The sequence below is a fragment of the Nyctereutes procyonoides genome, unplaced genomic scaffold (assembly GCF_905146905.1).
Source record: "Nyctereutes procyonoides isolate TBG_1078 unplaced genomic scaffold, NYPRO_anot_genome, whole genome shotgun sequence".
Classification (NCBI taxonomy): Eukaryota; Metazoa; Chordata; class Mammalia; order Carnivora; family Canidae; genus Nyctereutes; species Nyctereutes procyonoides.
The window spans coordinates 46,672,810-46,694,515 of NW_026575043.1; the positions used below are offsets into that span (position 1 = coordinate 46,672,810).

The following is a 21,706-nucleotide window of genomic DNA, read 5'->3' on the forward strand; positions in this document are numbered from 1 at the left end:
ATAGGGTATAGACACAGAAGGGACCTCCCCCCCAAAACTCCTTTGTTCCATTTCAAGATCAGAGTCCTCTGAGCAGCAGAGTGCTTCTCACATCCACCATGCCCCCATGCCCATCCCCACGTAGGGTAATACTCCCATTATGGCATCTGAGGCAAGGGAGGCTCAGAGAGGCTGGGTAACTCGCCCAAGGCCACACAGCAAAGACACTTTGGATCCGGAGCAGCTTGGTGGATGTGGGCATCAGGGGGCTGTTTATCAGGGTTTATAGCCTGTGCCCCCAGTAAGTCACCTGTCTTTGCGGAGTCTCAATTTCTTCATTTGCAAAATGAAGTCCCCCCAACACCTGTTACAGTCACATCTCACTGACCTCATTAGGGCAGTTGGCCTGGAAGCAGCCATCCCTGGTGGAAGCTCGGCCCAAACCCTGTCCCAACTAGGCCAGCCACAATGGGCTCCCCCTGTGGACATTTGGCCTAATTGGCATCAGACCCCTGGGAGCTGTGCCAGCTTCGCTGTGATCATTTTACAACCCAGGAAACATTCGCTTGGAGCACCTTTGAGCCAACCCCAGAACGCACCTCCTCTGTGGCTGGAGTACGAGCTTCACCCCCCCCCCCACCGACTGGGCTTCTCTCCCTGCCAGGCCCATCCTGGGTGCCTCCTGTAGATGCCTTTGCTTGGTTTCCAAAGCACCCGGTGAGGTCAGTACCTCTGCCCCTGTCTTGCAAAAGAGTCCCAAGGCAAAGCAGGGGAGGGGACCACCCACAGAGCCCTCACCATGCTGGATGCAGCCCTTGAGGGGCTCCCTGATGTTCCAGACCCCGGTTTCCTAGCTGGAAAATGAGGATGATGAGGGCCATCTCGTGGGGAAGGCACTGGCCACTGGCCTCGGTTTTCTCATCTGTAAAATGGTGTGGATCTCACCTGCCAGGTTAGTATAATAATTAGCCACCAAATAATAACAAGAGTGCACAATTATTGAGCACCTACTGTGTGCCGGGTACTTTTTAGGGGCTCTATGTGTATTAACTCTTAACCTTCAAAGCAACCACAGGAAGTAGCTCCTTGCTGTTATCCCCATTTTATGGTTGAGCAGAGGCAGCAAGAGGTCAAGAAACTCACCCAAACACAGATAAAGGCCTTAGCACAGGAGGCCAAATCAATAAAAGCTGGCTTTTATTTCTGTTCCACTCCCTTTAGCGACCAAAGAATCCCTGCCCACACTCCCCACCCTTCCTGTATCTTCCGCCTCCTTGTAGACAGCATCAAAGGGTGGTATTCATGGGATCACCTGGGGGGCAGAGTTATAAATGCTTTTACCTTGACTAGAGTTAGACAGCAGAAGGAACTTCTGAGCCATGGGGGCTGTGAGGAGAAGAGTGTGTCCCCCACAGTCAAGGCCAAGAGATGCTGAGATAGAAATGTGAACCAAGCCAGCAAAAGGGACAGGTGGCCCTTTCGAGTTCCTTCCCACCCTGGGACTCCAGAAGCAGGACAGCGGTGGGGCCTGCATGGTGCTGCCTCTCTTGGCTGTTTCTGTCTGAGGCTGGGGATGCCAGGCTATTGTCTGGCACTGGGGGAGGGAGAGTTCCTCAGTGACAGGATCCTGGGACTGGTGAGAATACCCCTTCCCCACGTGGCACACACCAGCCCCCCAGAGCAGCTGGGCAGCATTTCTGCTGTCTGCGGGCTCATTTATCATTCCGAGGGGGGCATTGCTGCCGTGATGTCCCCCGAGACAGCTCTGCCATGGCCCCATCTGATTGAAATCCAGGCCCAGTGCACACTTGGCCCAGGGAAGTGGCTGCCCAGAACCCGAAATAAATAATACCACAGGCAGGAGGCACAAATCTGCCGCTAATTACGGCATATCCTGATTAAATGGGGTGCATAAATAAATATTTCAGCTTGGAAGATGAATCGGTCAGGAGGACCGTCACACCAACCCTACTTGGAGCTTCTCTTGTTCTGTGTCTTCCCCCTGGGGACAAAGACAGAGCCTTGGCCCCACTTGCCTGAACCACAGCTCAGGATCTATCAACACCCTGCCCCCACAGCTTGGCCTCGACTTCCTTACCCATCAAGTGGGGTATCAATGACCATCCCTCAGCCAAGCCCACGAGTCTGGAGGGACAATCTGAAAGGGTTGGGCTGACCAAGTTTTGACAGAGCCAAGGAGGCAGTGATTATAAACAGTAAAGAACAGAGAATTCAGGGCCAGGAAGTCTTGGGTTTGAATCCCAGTTCTGGGACTAACCTGGTGTCTCGGTTTCTCCTTCTGTAAATTAGGAGGATGTGGGCAGCCCGGGTGGCTCAGCGGTTTAGTGCCTGCCATCCACCCAGGGCCTAATCCTGGAGACCCGGGATTGAGTCCCATGTCGGGCTCCCTGCGTGGAGCCTTGCTTCTCCCTCTGCCTGTGTCTCTGCCTCTCTCTATGTGTGTCTCTCATGAGTAAATGGGTAAAATCTTCAAAAAAAAAAAATTAGGAGGATGTGACCGGCCAATGATGGCTCTGAGCCGCGCCGAGCTCACAGCATTCGTGGCAGCTGCCATGAGGATAAGGAATACTGCACACTCGAATCCCGGCAGTTACTATCATTAGCTGTGGAGGTCCCCAGAAGACCCAGCCCCAGGCAAGGTCCACACTCTTCACACCCGCTTGCAGGCCCTGCCTAGAGACTTCTGTGCCTGTCCTCACAAATGCCACCTACTCATTTCCGAAAGGCAGAGCGATAATAGAATCGGGGGCCCAGGGGAGGGGAGGAGGAGGGAGAACCATCCTGGAAAAGTTTAAATCAATTAACTCCCTTCCAGAAAACAGGCTGAGAAATGTAATGGAGAAATAATGACTTTTCTCCACAGGATTAAATGACACAGACCAGGGCCCAGTGAGGAACCGGGAAGGCAGGAACAGGAGCCATGTCTGTGACTGTCCATGTGGCCTTGAGCAAGTCTTATTTCTTTCTCTGAACCTTAGTTTCTTCACCTGTACAAGGGGAGGGCTTGGGCAGGCCTGGGAATGGCCAATAGAAGGCACACCTCCTGTCACTTCCCCACCCTTGCCCGTGGCAGGCATTGCTAATCAATCGCAGTACGGTTCTCATTGGGCCCAGAGAGGAGAGAGCAAAGCCAGTCTAAGCTGGAGCTCTAGTCGTTCCCTCTGATGGGTCAGAGTTGGCATACAAGCACCAGACTGGGTTTAGATGGTCTGCAAGGTCTCTTCTAGCACTAGGTTGATATTCAATAGTGTTAATACTGCTGATAGACTCAGAGTCTAGATAGATAAATAGGTAGATTTTTTTTCTTTTAAGTAGGTTCTACACCCATCATGACCCCAACTCATGACCCCAAGGTCAAGAGTTGCACATTCTTGGGGCACCTGGGTGGCTCACTGGTTGGGCGCCTGCCTTTGGCTTGGGTCGTGATCCTGGGGTCCTGAGATCTAATCCTCCATTGGGCTCCCCACAGGGAGCCTGCTTCTCCCTCTGCCTGTGTCTCTGCCTCTCTCTCTCTCTGCATCTTTCATGAATAAATAAATAAAAATTAAAAAACAAAATAAAACAAAACAAAAAAAGAGTTGCACATTCCACTGACTGTGCCGGCCAGGCACCCCTATGCTTTCAATATGTTAACTCAATAAAACCTCACAATCATCAGATATAAGGAAATTACTATTATTACAAAGCTTATTTTACAGAGGAGAAAACCAAGGTCCAGAGAGGGGAAGTGATTTGGCCCAAGCTCACAAAGCTACTACATGGAGTCAAGATTTGAACCCATGCTCATCTTCCCTGAAACAGTCCGGATGGGGTAACATGACCCTTCTCCTCTGATTGGGAGTCTGGGGAGGAGGGTCACCAATTTTTCACACCAAGCTCTGTGTCGTGTGCATCGCATACACTGTCAGTTTAGGAGTGCAATTATTCTCATTCTCTAGAGTGGGAAACTGAAGTTCTGAGGGATGATGGGACCTGCCCGAGGACATGTGACCAATCATTGGCTTTATAATATCCATTTATCAGCCCAGGCTTGGGCTGGCACACTGGAATAGTAGAATGAATGAAGAAGACAGCTGGTACTAGAAGAGTTCCAGGGTCAGGGTACACCCCACTCCTTCCATTACTAACCCTCAGACCCCCAAGCTGATTCCCTGGCCCTGGCTAGATGACCTGTCACCTCTGTCCATGGCCCCAGATGACCCTGGAGCTTTTGGTCAGGGCCCAAATCCATCATTCCTGAGTGGTCTGTCCCAGCCCTGCCTCCTCCCATCCATCTTCTCACCCCAGCTAGAGAGAAGGAGGTGATGCTGGGATGGAGGGGGGAGGGTCCCACTTTAGGAAATCCTTGGCCCCACTGAAGTCCTCTGCAGTGGCCTCCTCCACCACCTCACAGGCAGACATTCCGCACCTGCAGAATGCTTTGGTCAATGCCTTGAACCCCAACATATAAGAAAGCCAAAGGCAGAGGGCTCTAGCCAGAGGGTGTGGGGCATGAAGGGGCCCTGCCTGGTGTCTCAACCACCCTCTTTGCCTTCAAGCAGCCCCCAGGGAGGAGACCCCTGGAGAACCTCCAGAAAGCCATGGAGAATGACTCTGTCCTGGGGACCAGAAGACCTGGGTGTGAATTCCTGCCCAGTCACTGACTCACTGGAGCAAGTATCTTTCCCCTCTGAACTTCAGATTCCCCATCTATCACACCAGAGGATTGAACTCAGTGGCTTTCAGGCTTTTATTGCTAGAACAGTAGAAACCTTTTCTCAAATTAAAATCACATGCAGAACTCCAATATGAAAAAGCGCTGAAACTGACCCTGCTCTAGTTGAAGTGGGTGGGCAGAGGATGGAGCTGGGACCCCAGAGCTCTCCGTTTACCAGCTTCCTCGGCCTACCCCCACCATAACTAGTGGTCCCTGACATATCTTCTAAAATCTTAAGGTTCCTAGGAAGAGGGGCACCTGGGTGGCTCAGTGGTTGAGCATCTGCCTTTGGCTTGGTCGTGATCCTGGGGTCCTGGGATCTAATCCCCCATTGGGTTCCTCACAGGGAGCCTGCTTCTCCCTCTGCCTGTGTCTCTGCCTCTCTCTCATGAATGAATGAATGGAATCTTTGAGGGAAAAAAACGGTTCCTAGGAAGATTTTGAAAATATACGAATAGATATTGTCTCAATTATTTTATTTTGAAACATTTCAAACATATAGCAAAGTTGAAAGACAATGACTACTTAAATATCCACTACCTGGATTGTACCATTAATGTTTTATTGTACCTTGCTTTATTAAACAAGGATCTCGTGGGCCGCCTGGGTGGCTCGGCGGTTTGGTGCCTGCCTTCCGCCCAGGGCGTGATCCTGGAGACCTGGGATCAAGTCCCGTGTCATCTCCCTGCATGGAGCCTGCTTCTCTCCCTCTGCCTGTGTCTCTGCCTCTCTGTGTCTTTCATGAATAAATAAATAGAATCTTAAAAAAAAAAAAAAAAAAACAAGGATCCCCTCTCAGCTCTGTAAAATTTCATGACTTGGAGAGGACTGTGCCCGGGTGTGTGTGTGTGTGTGTGTGTGTGTGTGTGTGTGTGTGTTTGGGGGCATCGGGGAGAGAGGAGCAGTGTTCTGAGTCCTTTCTAGGAAGCACTGTGAATTTGTAACAGCAACACAACTGCTATAACAAACAGACCCTGGCATCTTAATGGTGCAACTCAACAGATGTTCATTTCTCATATAACAGTTCAAAGCCTTTGTTGTTGGTCAACAGGTGGGCAACTTTCCTCCGCAAGTGATTTAGGGGCCCAGGCTCCATCCATCTTTTGGCCCTGCTCTGCTCTAGGAAGGTCAATCGTCTGCCTTGGGGCAGAAAACTTGTATACAAGAGGCATAATCACTTCTTACACTATGCTTGCTCACATTTCAGTGGCAAAAGCTACTCGTTCAGCCATGCCTGGAAATGTGGCCTCAAGCTACTTATTCCCACTGGGCTCTGCTTCCCAGCATCCATTTCATCCCATGGAAGGAGATATGAATTTCAGCAGTGAGTTGGCTGTCTGTGCCATACCCAGTATGTCTAGAAGCACCCCCAAACCTATCCTAAATCATCCTAGCCATCGCCCTGTCTCCATGCTATCATGCCAGATAAAGAAGCCCTGGTCAGCTCTCCAGAGGTATTTAACTTTTTCAACAAACACGCATGGAGGTTTTACTGTAGACCTGGCCTCTGTAGCAAGCATTACCACACAAAGATGAACAAGATTAGGCCCCTGTCCTTAAGAACCTTCCAGTAAATGGAACAAATAACTCTTTTCTCCGGAGCCCTCCCTTTCTTGAGAGAAATCCCATGAGAGCTTCCATTCTACGAGAGTGAGTAGATTTGACACTGGAACACTGGAGGGGGGCACCTGGGTGGCACAGTCGGTAAAGTGTCTGAAGCATCTGCCTTCAGCTCAGGTCACGATCTCAGGGTCCTGGGGTGGAGCCCTGCATCAGGTTCCCTGCTCAGCGGGGAGTCTGCTTCTCTCTCTCTCTCTCTCTCTCTCTCTCAAATAAATAAAATCTTAGGAAGGAAGGAAGGAAGGAAGGAAGGAAGGAAGAAGGAAGGAAGAAAGAAAGAAAGAAAGAAAGAAAGAAAGAAAGAAAGAAAGAAAGAAAGAAAGAAAGATCTGATTTGATAACTCTCTACTGGTCACTTTCTGCATGCCCAGAACATTGAGCTCATTTTGTTCTTCTCTCTTGCAAAGGCATTTTTTCTCCATACTATATAAATGCCAAGTCTCAGAGTGGTAAAGTGACTTGGCTAAGGTCACACAGCTAACAGAGGAACTGGGATTTGAGCCCAAATATCACTTCCTAGTTTCCTGTTTCTTTCTGCCCCATCTAGGTGTGTGCTGGAATCTATAGTAGGAGAGAGACACAGAGGATTAGCTTCCTGACACAGGCCCTAAGCGAGGTGCTTTACATGTGTCCCCTCATTTCTTCCTTCTTACCTCCATGAGGTTGGTGATGTCACTCTTGCCATTTTAGAAAACAGAAAGCCAAGGCTCAGAGAGGTGAAGTGACTTACCCAAGGTCGCATGGCCAGTTTGGTTTCATATCCTGATCTATTTGACCTGATTGGGGCACATCTTGCAATATGGGTGGTTTTTATGGCTAAACACAGAAGCAGTGAGATCTTCCTTTGTCACGAGGATGGCTCAAAAGGCAAGAGGATGCCTTTTCTATTAATAATGGGGTGAACTTATTTTAAGGCATCTTTGAGCCATATAATGGTTTACAAAACAGCTGCAGACAGTTTAGCAGATCCCCTCCCCGCTGGATCCCAGCCAGAAAGGGGCTCCGGGGCCAGAGCGGAGGCACCTTTCTGGAGCTCTCTGGGTCTGAGCCAGGGGTTGGGGCCGCGGGAGGGAGCCCAAGGCAACTGGGCAGGAAACAGGGACCTGGCCTATCGACAGCATACGGCCCAATCAATGCTATCTCCCCAGGCCATGCCTGGCTAGACATTGATTTCTGCTGCTGTTGTTAACTCCCTGTTTATGTAACGCCTGAACTTTGCACAACTGAACCGTTTCATGTGCAGAGAGAGCCTGTTGCCATGAAAACCAGGCCGCGCATGACAGCCGGGATGCGGCGGTATCCTTGTTTTATTGGCCAGCGCTGAATGTATTTTAACCTTGATAAGTCAATAACTTTTTGTACAAAAGGAGATCTGCCAGGCGGGCTTGGGAGGCCCTGCTGTCCTTTCCAGGCTGGGGTGGAGTGGGGGGTGGGGGAGGCCGGGCAGGCTGGGTTTAATCCCCTGGAAATCTGCCTGCCACTCAGAGCCTGGGAGAACCAGGCCCAGCCGGGCCAGAGGAGCAGAGATCAGAGTTGCAGGGGTCCTGGGGACCACTCCCACATCCAGCCCCCATTTCCCTGAGTCAGAAACCTATGGCAGAGACACATCAGGGTTCAGATCCTCGTGCAGCACACCCAGGAGCTCAGTGCCACCTGGAGCAAGGCCACTGATGCCAGCCTGTAGAGTCCACATCTATAACCCAGGCCTGTGGTTCCCCTTCATGGGCTTGCTGTGAGGTTTGCCGATCATGTATGCAAAGCACCTGGAGTGCTGCCTGGTCTGTAGTGGGGCCTCGCTAGATGCATATTCCTATCACTGCTGCCACTTTATTTTACGCTAATAATCACTGGCTATGTTTGTAGAACCCATTAGGTGCTTTTGGACATAGCTGTCCTCGTTTTCTCATTATAGTCCTTCCTTGAAGTAGGCAGCACCCCAGTAAGTAGTCACAACTTTTAGTTGAGGAAACTGAGGCTCTGGGAAGCTGCCTGGCTTAGGGGTCACATGACAAGACAGTGGTGCTGATTGAAGGAATGAAACCCTGGGCTCCCAGTCCAGTGCTCTTTCAAACTCTGCCCATAGAATAGCCTGTGGGCTACTAGCTCCCCCGACGGCTAACCCCAGACTCAGCAAATATCACTAATTGATGGTAGTACAGCGTTTGTTCCCTTCTGAACCTGGGTGAGGCCTCAGAATCCTCCTCAACACAGAGCTGGTGTGTGAGATGAGACTCAAGTGAAACTGTGCCCTCAGAGGGCTCTGGGCTCAAGTCCCACCTCTGGCCCAAACTTACTGCGTGACTTGGAGCAAGTGACTTCCCCTCTCTGGGCCTCCTAATCCCAAGGGGTGAAACAAGGGGATTTAACGAATCCTAGATTCTCTTGGGTTCTCCCAGGTGGAAGGGACCCCATCACCTTCTGGCTGATATCCCGGCATCTTGAACTCTCCAGGCATCTTGAACCTTCTCCAATTCCATCCACACAGATCGACATAGAACCTAATGTGTGCAAGTGATCACACAGGATGCTGGCGATACAGCACCGAGGATGATGACCAAGAGTCCTCCCGGCCCCAGAGCTGACCATCTAGACAGGGAGATGGAAAATAAACAACTCAACTTACAAGAGCCCAGGGAGTTGCTGACGGTAATAAATGCTCCAGAGGCAAAGCAAAGGAAGGGCCTCTGGGGAGAATAACTGTAGATGGGGTGGTCAGGAAGGGCTTCTCAGAGGAGGTGATATTTAACTGAGACCTACACTGTGACGATGAGACAGTCATGCAAAGAGTGGAGGAATAATGTTCCAGGCAGAGGGAACAGCTTGACCAAAGGCCTCAGGAGGAACTAGTTTGGTGCCTGTCAGCAATCAAGAGGAGGCCAAAGTGGCTGGAGGTGAGCATGGCAGGGGCCAGTCCTTGAGACTACGTGGGCCTCCTCAACCCCCCTCCCCTGGGCTCCTGGCCCCATCTCTCTGGGCCTGCCCTAGAGAGAGGCTCCAGGTACTGGGGGGAAGGGGTGGTGGGCAGGGCTGGGTGAATAACAAGGTTACACGTGCTGCTTCTTTCTCCTTTTCTCCAGGAGGAGCATAAAGAGCTCTTTCTTTTCTGCTTATTAATAGCTCTGATTAAATTATCTCTGAAAAACCTACGTGGTGCGCACCAATGGGGGCTCGGCTCCCTCCAGGCTCTGGCCTAGATTATGGCAACAAGGGCAGGTGAGGCAGGTGGGGGCTGGGGAGGGAGGCTGGGGCAGGCCTGCTCCCCCACTCCCACCAGGACAAAGACTCGTCTCTGCTTCCTCACCTCCCTCCCCAGCTCAGCTCAGCCTCTGACCACCTCCACTCCTGGGACAGTCACAGCCCCCTCACTTGGGACACCAGGCCTTTGCGTTGGCAGTTCGCTCTGCCAGGATCATTCTTCCCCTCACCCATCCCTTGGCTACCTCCTACTCATTTTTCCACAGGGCCGCCGATCAGCCTTTCTACCATCACTAGCCCACCGGCTGGGTCAGGTGCCTGCTCTGGGCTTTTCCCTCTCCTGTTACCCTGGGTGATCACTGCTGGTTGTTTTATCTGTCCCTCCATGAAACTTGAGCCCCACAAGGTCAAGGACTGTTTGGGTCACTCCTGAATCTCTAGTGGCTGCCACAGAGCAAGTACTTAGGAGATATTGAATGAATGAATGAAATGAATGAATGAATAAAAGAAGAACAGAGTTAAAGAGGGAACAGGCATGACTAACCTTACATACATGGGAGAGTGGAAGCAGAAGTTTCAGGCTCCAGACCCCTTGAGCTGTGCCTATGTGACAACTAACCCCATTTCACAGATGGGGAAAACCAAGGCACAGATGAGTCACATGACTAATCACCTGAAGAGTCAGGATTCAAGCCCAGTCAGCCTGATTCCACTTCCTCCTCCTCTCTCTGCTTCTCCACCACAAAGAAAACCTGGGCCATATTTATTCATGGATTCAGAGATTAATTCAACTAAACTTTATTGAGTGCTGACCATATACCAGGCCTGTACTAGGGCTAACACAGTTCAAATGCAGACCTTGGTGTCCCAGAGCCTTCAGGTTGGCGGGAAAGACCGTCAAATATGTGAGTCATTATAAAACAGACAAAGTACATTTATGAAGGGGGAAGTGCTCCAACCTGGAGGGCAGTAGTCAGGGAAGGCTTCCTGGAGAAGAGGATACCTTAGCTAAAATCTGAAGGAGAAGCAAAAGTCAACTACCTGAAGGGAGGATATTCTAGGTGGAAGGGACAGAATGGGTAGAGACCTGGAAGTCAGAGAGACACCTTGGAGGATGTTGCAGGCACTTCAGCAAGGCTGGAATGTAGGAGGTATAAAGGGACTGTGAAGACTGAGATGCTCTCTGTCCCCCAACCCCCTCAGGGCCTCTTGAACCCCTGGCCGCAGCCAGCATTCAAGCACTGGCCTGCCTGGTGGTTATGTGGACCGTGGCAAATCTATCTTGACACTGTCTCCATTCACATAATGCAGAGTTATTGCACATGACCATAGCAAGGGGAGGCCGGATCAAGGCTGGGGAGTGGGGACCTGGGGGGCACTGACAGGAAGGCCTGACCTCAGGGAGGTGGGCAGTGTGAGCGTGAGTGTGGGAGGGTATAAGCTGAGCATCTGTGAGGCCATTTACCTGCCTGGACGGGTGTGAGGGGCACCTGAAAGACTGGGCTTTCCACCTATGCAGCTGCCTTCCAGTCTGAAATCCCACCATTAGTGCATCATGGGCTCCCAGACCTTTGGAGATGGAGGGGCCCTTTGAGACTTTCTAAACCCCCCCTCCCCCCGCCGCTGTGCATTGGAACCACAGCGAGACCTTTGGAAGCCACTGAGTCAGGGAGGAGTGCCACCTCAAGGGAGTGTGATTGGTAGGGCTGGGTCCTTAGTCCCGCCCTCCATTCTACAACAGAGAAAACTGAGGTCTGAAGAGGACAGGTAACTTGCCCTCAAGGCTGCACCCAGTCAATTAGTGGCTGGCATAGGGTGCAGTAAATCAAGATCAGGGGCTCTAGCATTTGGGACCTGGTTCTGTCATTGTGTGACCTTGTGCCAGTCACACGACCATCCTCAACTATGAGATGTGTACAGTAATCGAACAGACCTCACCGGGGTGCTGTGAAGGTAAAAGGAGATAGAAATATGTGATATAAACAGCATGGAGCATGTGCCCTGCACATAGTAGGTGTCAAGTCATAGTTAACCGACGATGGAAAAAAAATCCTAAATTATGGAAAATAGATGGTGTGGCCCTGCAGCCTTCTTCTCCACTTCCCACTCTCTCTTTCTTCCCAGGGTTTTGGTTGTCACCATCCTTCTCACTGCACCTGGCTGGAGTGCTGCACCATATTCTTCCCACCTGTCCACACCCTAGGTCCACCCAGTGCGTTGCCCAGGTAACCTGCCCTGACGTCACTGGCAGCTCTTGTGGCTGGCCCCTGGAGCAGAGTGAGCTAGCGGAAGCAGTTGGATCAAGTTCCCATGTACATCCCCACCCCCACTCCAACTCCAAGAAGGTTGGGTGAGACAGCCTAGGAGAACTAGAGCAGGGCAATGAAGCCAGGAGCTGCTGGGAATGGCACTCATGGCAGCGGCTCAAGGGCCTGAAACAGGGCCAGCTCCTGCCCTAGATAAGGAGGCAGGTGGCCTACTTGGTCGGCCCTGGAGCTCCACCGGAGGCACCCCCCCCAGGCTCTGGGTAGAGGTGTGTTGGCTCCTAAAAGTAGGCTAGCTACCCGCCCCCCACCCCATAAACAGCCCATCTCATGGGTACACTCACCAGGGTCTTTCTTCAAAGCCTTCCAGGTCTGGATGACTACAGTTGGCATTTATTAAGCACTTAATGGATTCCGAATCATTTCCAGCAATAATTTTTGTCCGCACAACCACCCCCTCGGATAGGAATTATGATACATAGACAATAAACTGGGGCACAGAGCCACGAAGGTAAATGTTCAAAGCCAACAGCTAGCAAGGACAGGGATGGAATCCCACTCAAGTTCCATGGGATTCCATGGGGTCACACAGACATAGCCTGAGAGTGGTCAGAGGAGTTCTGTGGCTTTGCATCTCTGTAGGGATCCTGAAGTCCCTCCTGGAAAGCTGGCTCCCCAGCATGCTGTGTGATGGACACATGGCAACTGAGGGAACTATCCCTCCCAGGACTCAACTTCTCCAGCTGAAAATTGGGACTTTTTACAGCAGGCCACCATGGGCTATCAGTCAGACCTACTGAGAACCTATGAAGCTGCTTAGAAAGTAAAAGGCAAGGTGCAGTACAGTTTGATAGACTCAAAATTTGGGCACCAGGTACTACTGTGCCTCAATTTCCCCATTTGTTAAATGGAGGAGAATATCAGGGCCTGCTTCCCATATATGTGGTGTGGATACCATGCAGTGGACTTTGTAAAGAACTTAGCACAGTGCCTGGGTGTATAATCAGTGGTCCACAGATCTCAAATGTGATGCCAAAAATCATTCACTGCCGAAAAATGCCTTGGGGCAAAACACTCCGGGACAAAGTGTCACTTCACATCTCTTAACCACAATTTCCTCTATAAGCTGGGAGTATAATAATAGTACCTACCATGTCGGTTTTCTCATTTGTAAAATAGGGATAATACTATCTACCTTACAGGGTTGTTGTGGGCATTATGGCAGAGTATTTAATTACATAAGTGGTAGCTTGCTACTATTTTTAACAAATTCCCCCGTAGAATTGTCTTGCAGATTAGCAGATAAGGCTCTTCGCACAGTGCCTTGCCCCAAACACGTGCTCAATAAAGGATACTTGTTTTTCCACCTCTGGGTCCCGACAAAGGGACTACAAATACCAGCACGCTCTGCGCCTCATGTCGGGGCCCCTCCGCCCGGCGCCGGCGCGCTGCATGCCGGGACTCGCAGTCCTTGCGAGGCCGGGCCCGCCTCGCCCCAGCTTGGGGGAGGAGGTTGGAGAGCCGCCCTGCCGGCCTTTGAATTTTGCCGCGAAAAGCGCGCGTGGCGGCCCCCGGCCCCGCCCCCCGCAGGACGCGGCGCCGCGTCACCCTGGTAACCGCCTCTCGGCCGCCGCTGATTGGGCCGAACCTCAGGGGGCGGGCGGGGGGCGAGACGCCGCGGCCGCTGCCGGCGCTCGCGCCTGTCAGTCGGGCCGGAGCGGAGCAGCGGGCAGGACGGCCGGGCTGGCGGCTCCGCGGGAAGCCTGCGTGCCCCAGCCGAGGGAGGTGAAGAGCCGGGCCCGCCGCCCGCCGGACGCTGCGCGCCGCACCGGGGCCTGAGGCGAGGCTGGGCGCCGGCGCGCGCCAGGCGGCGCGAGGCTGAGGCCCCGGGAGCCCCCGCGCGCCGCCAGGGGCCATGGGCGCGTGAGAGCCCGGCGCGCGCCACCCCTGCTGCAGCTCGCGAGCTCGCACGCCCGCTGTGCCGTGCCCCGGGCCGTCCCCACGTCCGCCCTGCGCCACCCGGACCGGTTATTTGGCGGCGCCGAGGCCCCCGGGACTGCCTCGAGCCTCCGCCGCCCGCCGCCGCCGCCGCCGCCGCCGCCGCCGCTCTCCAGCTTCCCCTCCCCCCACACCCAGGGCTTGGAGCAGGAGGAGGAGGGGCCGGTGCGTTCTAGCCGCGGCTCTTTGCAACCTGCGGGGGCCGGTGCGTGCCCGGCGAGGGGCCGGGGCCGCTGCAGGTGCGTGTAACCCCGGAGGAGGCGACCCCCTCCCGCCGCCGGGCGGACCCGGGGGCTGCGAGCCGCGGGCGGGCGGTCGAGCGAGAGGAAGCAACAAAGACGGGCTGCGGCTGGGGCCGGCGAGAGGGGCCGCGGCCGCCGGGCTCCCGGCGCGGGCGGAGAGGGCGCCCCGGGGAGCGGCGCGGGCCGAGCTGCAGCCCTGAGCGGGACCCCGAGGGGAGGCGCAGCGCCGCCCGCCGGACGCGCTGAGCACAGGCCCCGGCGAGGATGCGCCGCCTGAGCGCCCGCGCGGCCCAGGTCCCGGGCGGGCACGACCCACGCTGAGCCGGGAGACCCGCCGCCCCCGCCCCCGCCCCCGCCCCCGGACGGCGCGGGCCGGCGCCAGGACCACCGTCGCTGACAGCGTCCCCTTCCGCCCCGAGCGAGGCATCGGCCCCCCCGGGGCGCTCCCCCGGGCAGCCTCCGCCGCCTCTGCATGGCTGCGACCCGGCGGGCCGAGAGTCGTCGCCGCTGAGACCCGGTGCCCTTCAGCGGCCTGGCGGACCCGGTGAGTTCCTCGGGGCGCGGCTGGTTCCGGGCCGGGGCCGGGGGCACTCCCTGGCGTCGGGGCGGCCGGGTCGGAAATAAAGGGGCCCCGAGCTGTTGGGAATCTTGAAACAGCGGTGCTCCTGGTCTCCCCCCAGTCCTTCCCCTCTCACACACAACTTGTCCAGACAGGCCAGGCGGCCGGCGAGGAGGTTGGGGGCCCGTTGGGGCGAGGCGTATGCGGGAGAGGAAAGGTCACCCCACCCCTACAGCCAGCAGACAAAGGTAGCAGCTCTGTCATCCGAAAATTCCCTGGGAACTCCCGTGTCTTGGAGGGCCAGGGAGGGGGGTATCCAGGATGGAACCCTTGGGGTTCTCCCAAGCAGCCTCTGAGGTCCTCAGGGGACCTCAGCTCAGACAGAGGTGGATGTGGAGTCCCAACCATGGAGGTAGCTGCGTTTGGGGATCGTCCCCTCCAAAGCTAGAACACAGCAGAGTCTCCCGTGCAGTCCTCCTTCTTCAAAAAAGCTGGCAAGGTTGGTGGGTTCCCCCGTGGGGCCACAGCGTGACGTCATGCCAGGCCTCTGACGTCACTGGGGTTGCCGTGGCGACCTGAGGTGCTTTGACCCAGGGTCGGAGGGGGCGGGGTCGTGGTAACCAGGGGCAAGACTGGATGCCTTTGGGTAATGGAGGGGTAAAGGCAGATTCGCCACCACCCTGGACTGCAGTCCTCTGACCTAAATCCCCAGCTCTTCCATGAGGTGGGGGAGGGAAGCAGTGCCAGCTGTCCCTGCGGATGCTCCTCCCCCCAAGGACAGGTGTTCAGCTTTGCCCATATAGCCTGGCACTGCCTGGGGGCTCAAGACTGCCAAACAGAGCAACTTTATGCTTTCAGAAGGGATGCTATGGAGATCTCCTTGAACCCCACTATACACCCAGCCAGCCAGCTGGAGTTTCCAGAGAGATGTGTCCCCCCACCTTAAAAGAGGCCACTTCCGATCAGCAAAAAAGTGTGTGCTCCCCCAGCCAGGGAAAGTGCAGAGGAGCTGCTGCCTGCAACCCCTCAAGTCCAGGGGTTCCCCGTGCTGTACAACCCCAAGATGAAGGGCCTTGGCCAGGCCTGAACTCCTGTCTGCCTCACTCTCCTTTTGCTGTTTAAGATGATTTTGACAGGCACAGTGTGGTGCTCATTAAGTGAATGGAGGGCAAGTCAGGCCCGGCAGTGCCAAGGTCTGAAAAAAGTGTGTCCCTGCCAGGGGCCAGCTTTGATGGGACTCAGGCACCAGCCCTCTTCCCCACACCCCCCAGCACTGGCCCTGTGCCTTGTGAAGACCCAGAGAACCCCCCCAGCCAGTATCCTGCTGTTGGGTTCTTTGATTCCTCTTCTGAGTTCCTCCCAGCAATTGCTCCTGTTGTCGGATGTGGGTGAAACTGCTGTGATCACATTTGGAGGGAAAGGTTAGAGAACTGTGTCACTGCTTCTGCGCAGGGTGGGTTGAGAGCAGAGGGAAGTGTGTGTGTGGGGGGGTCATTATGAGAAGCCCGGCCCCAGTCTTTATGCAGCCAGCATTTTTTCTCTTCTCCTAACAGGCTCTCCAGCTAGATTAACAGGTCAATAAATATCAGTGGAGCTGCTTTTGGGGGCTTGGCAGGGAGATGATATTTCCAGCTGAAATGGTGTCGTTAAACACACAGGCTTCCAAGGACAGAGCAACAGCAGATGGGGGGAGAAGTGGGAGAGGTGGGCAGAAGGGCTGTTTGCACTGCCTCTCGAAGCTTCCCAGTTTAGAAACAAACCCGGAGTGTGCGCCAGAGATCCACAAACACAGGCAGTTGGAGGTCCTCCGTGGAGTATTTACACTTCTACAGCCAAAGCGGAGGGAAAGGCTGTCAGAATTGGGCAATTCCTTCTGTTCCCTTCCCTGGGCTTGGCAGTAGCACCGGGCGAGGAGCAGGAGGGAGTGCCAGCTTACCCGCGTCTCCCCGTGTGCCAGGCATTGTATAGGATCTCAATTACCGTTACCGCTGGAGTGGCTTGTGTGCTGTGGCCCATTTTGCAGATGAGGAAACAGGCTCAGGTGCTCAGCCAGGCAGCTGCAGAGGTTTCACTCCAAAGTGCCTTGGCACCAGAGTCCCCTTCCTCAGGGGTGAAGGGGAGGCCTTACACCACTTGTTGGACAGGGTCTCTGCAAGAGTGGGGGGCTTTCGGCAATGGTAGGAGTCTGGCCTCACCAGCATGCCTTCCCACACTGAAACCTGGGTTTGAATCCTGCTTCTCCATTACCTACAGGATATGTTGACCTGAGTAGCAACTTATGCCCTGGCCTTGTGGACAGACTGCTCCTCTCACCCCTGGTACACCTTTCTCCAGCACTGAGGGAAGGGTTGAGAGAGCTGGCCCTAGGCTCATTGTCATCTGCCCCTCTGGCTCCCCTCAGGGAGAGGTGTGAGGCTGCACTCACCTACTGAAGGGACCCTCCTGGTGGGCATTCAGCTGGTAGGGAAGTCAAGGATGTGGATGAGTCAGTGCCAACCTTGGTAGATGCGGTTCCTGACCCAGCCTGAAGGTTGGCAAGGGCCCTGTAAGGAGGAGTGCACTGTGACTCTCGGGACATGTAGGGATCTGCCAGGCAGAGGATTGCAAAGAGTGTTCTGGGCACTGGATGTGGCCTGTGAGTGCTGGGGTGTGCTGGATGAGGGGAAGGGGTGGTGCCAGCGTGGGCGTGTCCTGGGGACTCAGGTGGATGGGAGAGGCTAACCAGGGGAGAGGACCCAGTTAGGGCTCCTTCAATGGGGATGGTAACCCTGGCCAGTCTCCTCTCAAGGTTAGCTCCCTCCCCGCACCCTCACCACTTGTCTAATTCCACCTAAGCTGGTAAGCTAGCCCATCCCCTATCCCTTCTGAGCCTCACAGCGGCTCTGGCCAGGGGCTGGGCTGGGTCGCTTAACCCCAGGCAGTGGCAGTGGCTCATGGTTAAGAGCCAGGCTGTGGAATGGGTCCACCCTTGTTGCTGTGTGACCTTGGGTGAGTAGCTTTGCCTCTCTGAGCCTCATCCTCAGAACAGAGCCTCGAAATGGCTCTCCTTGCCCCTCCTGGAGCCAAAGATCAGACTGCAGGGTAGTCAAGGACCCTTCCAACTCCTCTCGACTGGCTCTCCCAGCCACCTACCCAGAGCACCCCCACGTGGTGAGCACACGTGGCTCCCTCCCGTCTGAGTTTCTAGGGGGCCGAAGCCGGGGCCTGGCCAGCCCCACCCCCACCCCCCGTCGCTCCCGGCCCCCTCCACCTTCCAGTCCCTCACCAACCGGAGGAAGCTAGCGGAGCAGCTCATATTCATGAACCGTAATTCAATCAGGCGGCGATTCCTCCGGGCTCGGGGCGGGGGTGAGAACGAGGAGGCGCGCACAAAAGGGCCGCTTTATTACCTCCCGCGGGCCGGGGATGGCTGCTCTCCCCCTGCAGCGGCCGGAGCCGCCTTTATTGTGTTAACCCATTTGCGTGTCAAGAGCTATTGTGCGCTTTCCCCGCCTGTGCCGGGCGGACTGCGGGCGGAGGGCTGCACGCCGGCCGGTCACCTCCGCGGGCGCCGCCCACCGCCCTGATTGGTTGCTAAGTGATTTGCATCCAAGGTAATCACTTTTATCTCAGAAGGATGTCGACTATAATTATAAGCTACTGACATCTTTTGAAATCTGCCTAATGACTATTTTAGTCTGCACGGGCTGGGGGTGGGGAAGGGGATTCTGGAGGCAGGGGTGGGCGGGGAGGAGGCTGGAAGGGGGATGGATTCCTTACACCTGGACCACTGATTCGTTAGTTGAGAAATATCCGAGGGCCTCCTGCATGCCTCGCCTCGCCTTGAACAAAAGAGAGCTTCCCAGACCCGGGTCGCGTTCGTGTGAGCGGAGTTAGTACCATTTCAGAGATGGGGAAATAAAGGCCCCGGTGTAATGAGCCACCAGCCCAGAATCAAATACCCAATCAACGGTTGGAACGCTAGTCTCTCTGAGCCCCTAATTCATGTGCTGGCCACCAGATAGGGTGCAGACAGAAATAATAATAGCATTCCTGGGTAGAGGTCACCTGTCGGGGACCTTCCCGGATGTATGTCATTGCCCTAAGAAATGCAGGGGCTGTTACTACCCCTGTTTTACCGGGGAGAAAAGGAGCCCAGGGAGGCTACTTCCCTGCCCAAGGTCACAGAGCCTGGAAGGAGCACAAGTGTGAAGTGGTTGGGGGCCAGAAGTGGGGATGCAGGACACAGCATGGCCAGTGAGAAGAGGATGAAAGAGTGAGCCTGGGCTCCAGCTATCCCCTCCATCACCCCCTGGGTCCACTTCAGGGTCTGGGCAAGGGCACCCTACTGGCCACCGCCTATAGGCCCACAGCCTCCACGGGGAGGAAGATGAATCTGCAACTAAGTCGAATTCTGGTCAGAGCCAGAGCAGGGCTGGAGGAGGGAAAAACTGCAGCTGGTCATGGCAGACTTCCTGACAGAGGGGGCTTTTGCTCTCAGGCCTGTGGACTGCATGGAGTAAATGATGATGTTGCTGGCAGAGGATCTTTGATATTCAAACAAATGACCAGGAAGGGCAGGGGAGCTTGTAAGAGGCTAGAGGTAAAGGGAGAAAAACAAGGAGAGTGTGCAGGGCCTTGAGTGCTAAGCTAAGTACTTGACGGGTCCAAAGGAACCACAACCTGAAGGCAGCAAAGGCATCTGACAGGGAGGGGTGGGAGATGATTTGGGTGCCAGACAGGTCATTCTGGCAACCTTTGCAGGGCCTTGGGAGTTGCAGATTGCGATGGAACCCTGGGCTTCTGCATTATCCCTGCTTGTGTGTCCTCAGACAAGTCCCTTTACCTCTCTGGGCCTCACTTTTCTCGTCCTTTCAGGGAAGTAATAGCAGTTTTCTCCCAGGCTTGTGGGTGGGATGAGCTTGAACATGCAGAAAATGCCCGGGTGAGTGTGAGCCCCTCAGTAGTGGGTGGGCTCAGGCACAGGCCCCAGTCAGTCACCCTGGTCCCGCGGCAAACCAGTATCCCAGCCATAGCAGCTGTTTGGGGCCCTGGGAGCCCCTGCCATTGTCCAGAGGGCACAGGGGACAAAGGCCTGGGAGGTCAGGGGCTAAGGCCGAGGCTGGCTGTGAACAGGCTCCTGGGGACAGGGACTTAATGATGCAGAACTTAATGACCTGGAGTCTGTGGGGAAGGGGGCCTCCCTTGGAGGAGGGGGAAGAGGAGGAAGAGGGGGAGGAGGAAGTCCAGCTGCCAGCTGTCTGCTCCAGGATGCACTGCCAAGGCAGGGGCAGCTGCCCCACAAGGTCCAAGCCTGAGCTTGGCGCTGGGAGAGGTAGAGGTGGCAGGGCCTCCCAGCCTCCAGTCCCTGGACCTGAAATTTGGAGCTTAGCCCTGTTCCTCAACATCTTCGTGACCTCAATCTCCACATCTGTTGGATGGGTCAGGGGTCTGTTTTGGAGGGCAGCTGTGAGGCTTGGCAGGAGCCCATAGCAAGTGGGCAGTAAACAGGAGCTGCTATTTTTACTCTTATTCATCCGTTCATTCAGAGAGCTCTCACTGCTCTGTGCCAGGCTCCCTGCCAGGTGCTGGGGATGCAAAGATGAACAAGCCCAGTTACCTTAAAAGGTGGTGAGGCCTCAGACACACCATCACAGTGGAGTGCGTTGGTCACTACAGTACAAGAATGCACAGTGTGCAGGCCCTATGCCAGGAGCAGGGGCATTGCAGTAAACAAGCCACATATGGCACCTGCCCTCTGGGACCCCAGATTCTCAAAGCATGCTAGGAAATCAGAGGCAGAAACTATTACTACCAGCTGGGATAGCCAGGGAGGGCTCCATGGAGGAGGAGGTGGCAGCATTTTCGATTGCTGGCTTTGGTGGAGATTTCTGTCTAAACACCTTTGCCTATTATGGGAATCACAGGACACTCCTGGCCTCTGCTGTGCTCCAGACTAAGCTTCCTGCTTTGACATTTTGTTCTCTCATTTAATCCTCATAGGATTGTGGGGAGGGTATTTTTATCCTTATTGTATAAATGAAGAAACTGAGGCTCAGCAAGGTAAAGTGATGGCCCAGGGCCACATGGCAGGTGGACAGAATGCCCTTGGTTATCCATGCAAGCTTTGCCTGTCTTCCTCCTGTGAGAACGCCAGGCTGGGTGGGGCTGTCCTGGGAGGATCCTTGGGCAGGGGCTGCAGCAGGGACTCAGATCTGGCCCAGCTGTTTTCTTTATAAGATGCATGACCTTGAGTGAGTTACCTCCCACCTCAACCCAGCCTCAGCTGCGTCCTCTGTAAAATGTCAAGGATTGCAAATCTGTGGCAGGCCTGGCTTGCCTTCCACCGCTGTGCCCTTGGCAGACATCGCCAATCAATTGCTGCCCTCTTCCCCTGCTGAGTTCTTCCCCTGACCTTGGGCTCTTTCCAGGGCTCTGGGCAGGCAGCTCCAATCAATCAGCGGGGCCTGTGAGCTGAAGCCTGCTTGCCTGCCTGGCCTCGATGAGCTCAGAGGTCGCTCCAGCCCATCTCCATATGGTACCAGAATTAGGGACACTGGCAGGTCCTCTCTGTGGATATAGGTTGTTCTACGATCGCGGGAGCTGTTGAGGTGTAAGAGTGTTGCCTCCCTCCAGCTCCAAAGAGACGTGTGTGCAAGTGGCCGAGTGCATGCTCACTTCAAGTGCCCTGGGGGGCTTCCAAAAGCTTTCATCCTGCATAATAGTAACAGCCTTTAGTGAGCTCTTTCTGAGAGTTCTGGTCCTTCATGGATACTCGCTCATTCATCATTCTGCAGAGCACCTACAGTGTGCCTCTTGGCACCTCTAGGAAGAAATCTTAACCCATTTTAGAGATGAGAAAACCGAAGTTCAGAGCCATTAAGCAGAATAGGATAGTGCGCTTGCTGAGTGGCTGAATTGACATTGACCACTCAGGTCTCGAGGTTCACAGCCTGAAGCCAGGCTGAGTGTGGCAGGCAGACAGGGCAGGCTTCCTGGAGGAGGTGTCCTCAAAGGCCTTAAAGCTTGGTGGGCTTCTGACAGGCAGAGCTGGAGCTTCTAAGAAAGGGACAGGCTCCCCTCTGGGTAAAAGGAATAGCTTGAGAAGCAGCTCAGAGACAGGCAGGCAGGCAGGAGTGACCCAGTGTGGGTT

General features: G+C 54.7%; 1 protein-coding gene across 1 annotated transcript in view; it reads left to right on the top strand.

Moving 5' to 3' along the window:
* The first annotated feature begins 14,433 nt into the window (after nucleotides 1-14,433).
* FAM222A (family with sequence similarity 222 member A) overlaps nucleotides 14,434-21,706 on the top strand; it is a 55,234-nt gene continuing 47,961 nt past the window's right edge. The window contains exon 1 of the mRNA XM_055323313.1: nucleotides 14,434-14,559. The gene's annotated coding sequence lies outside the window, so the exon portion shown is untranslated. The remainder of the gene's footprint in view (nucleotides 14,560-21,706) is intronic.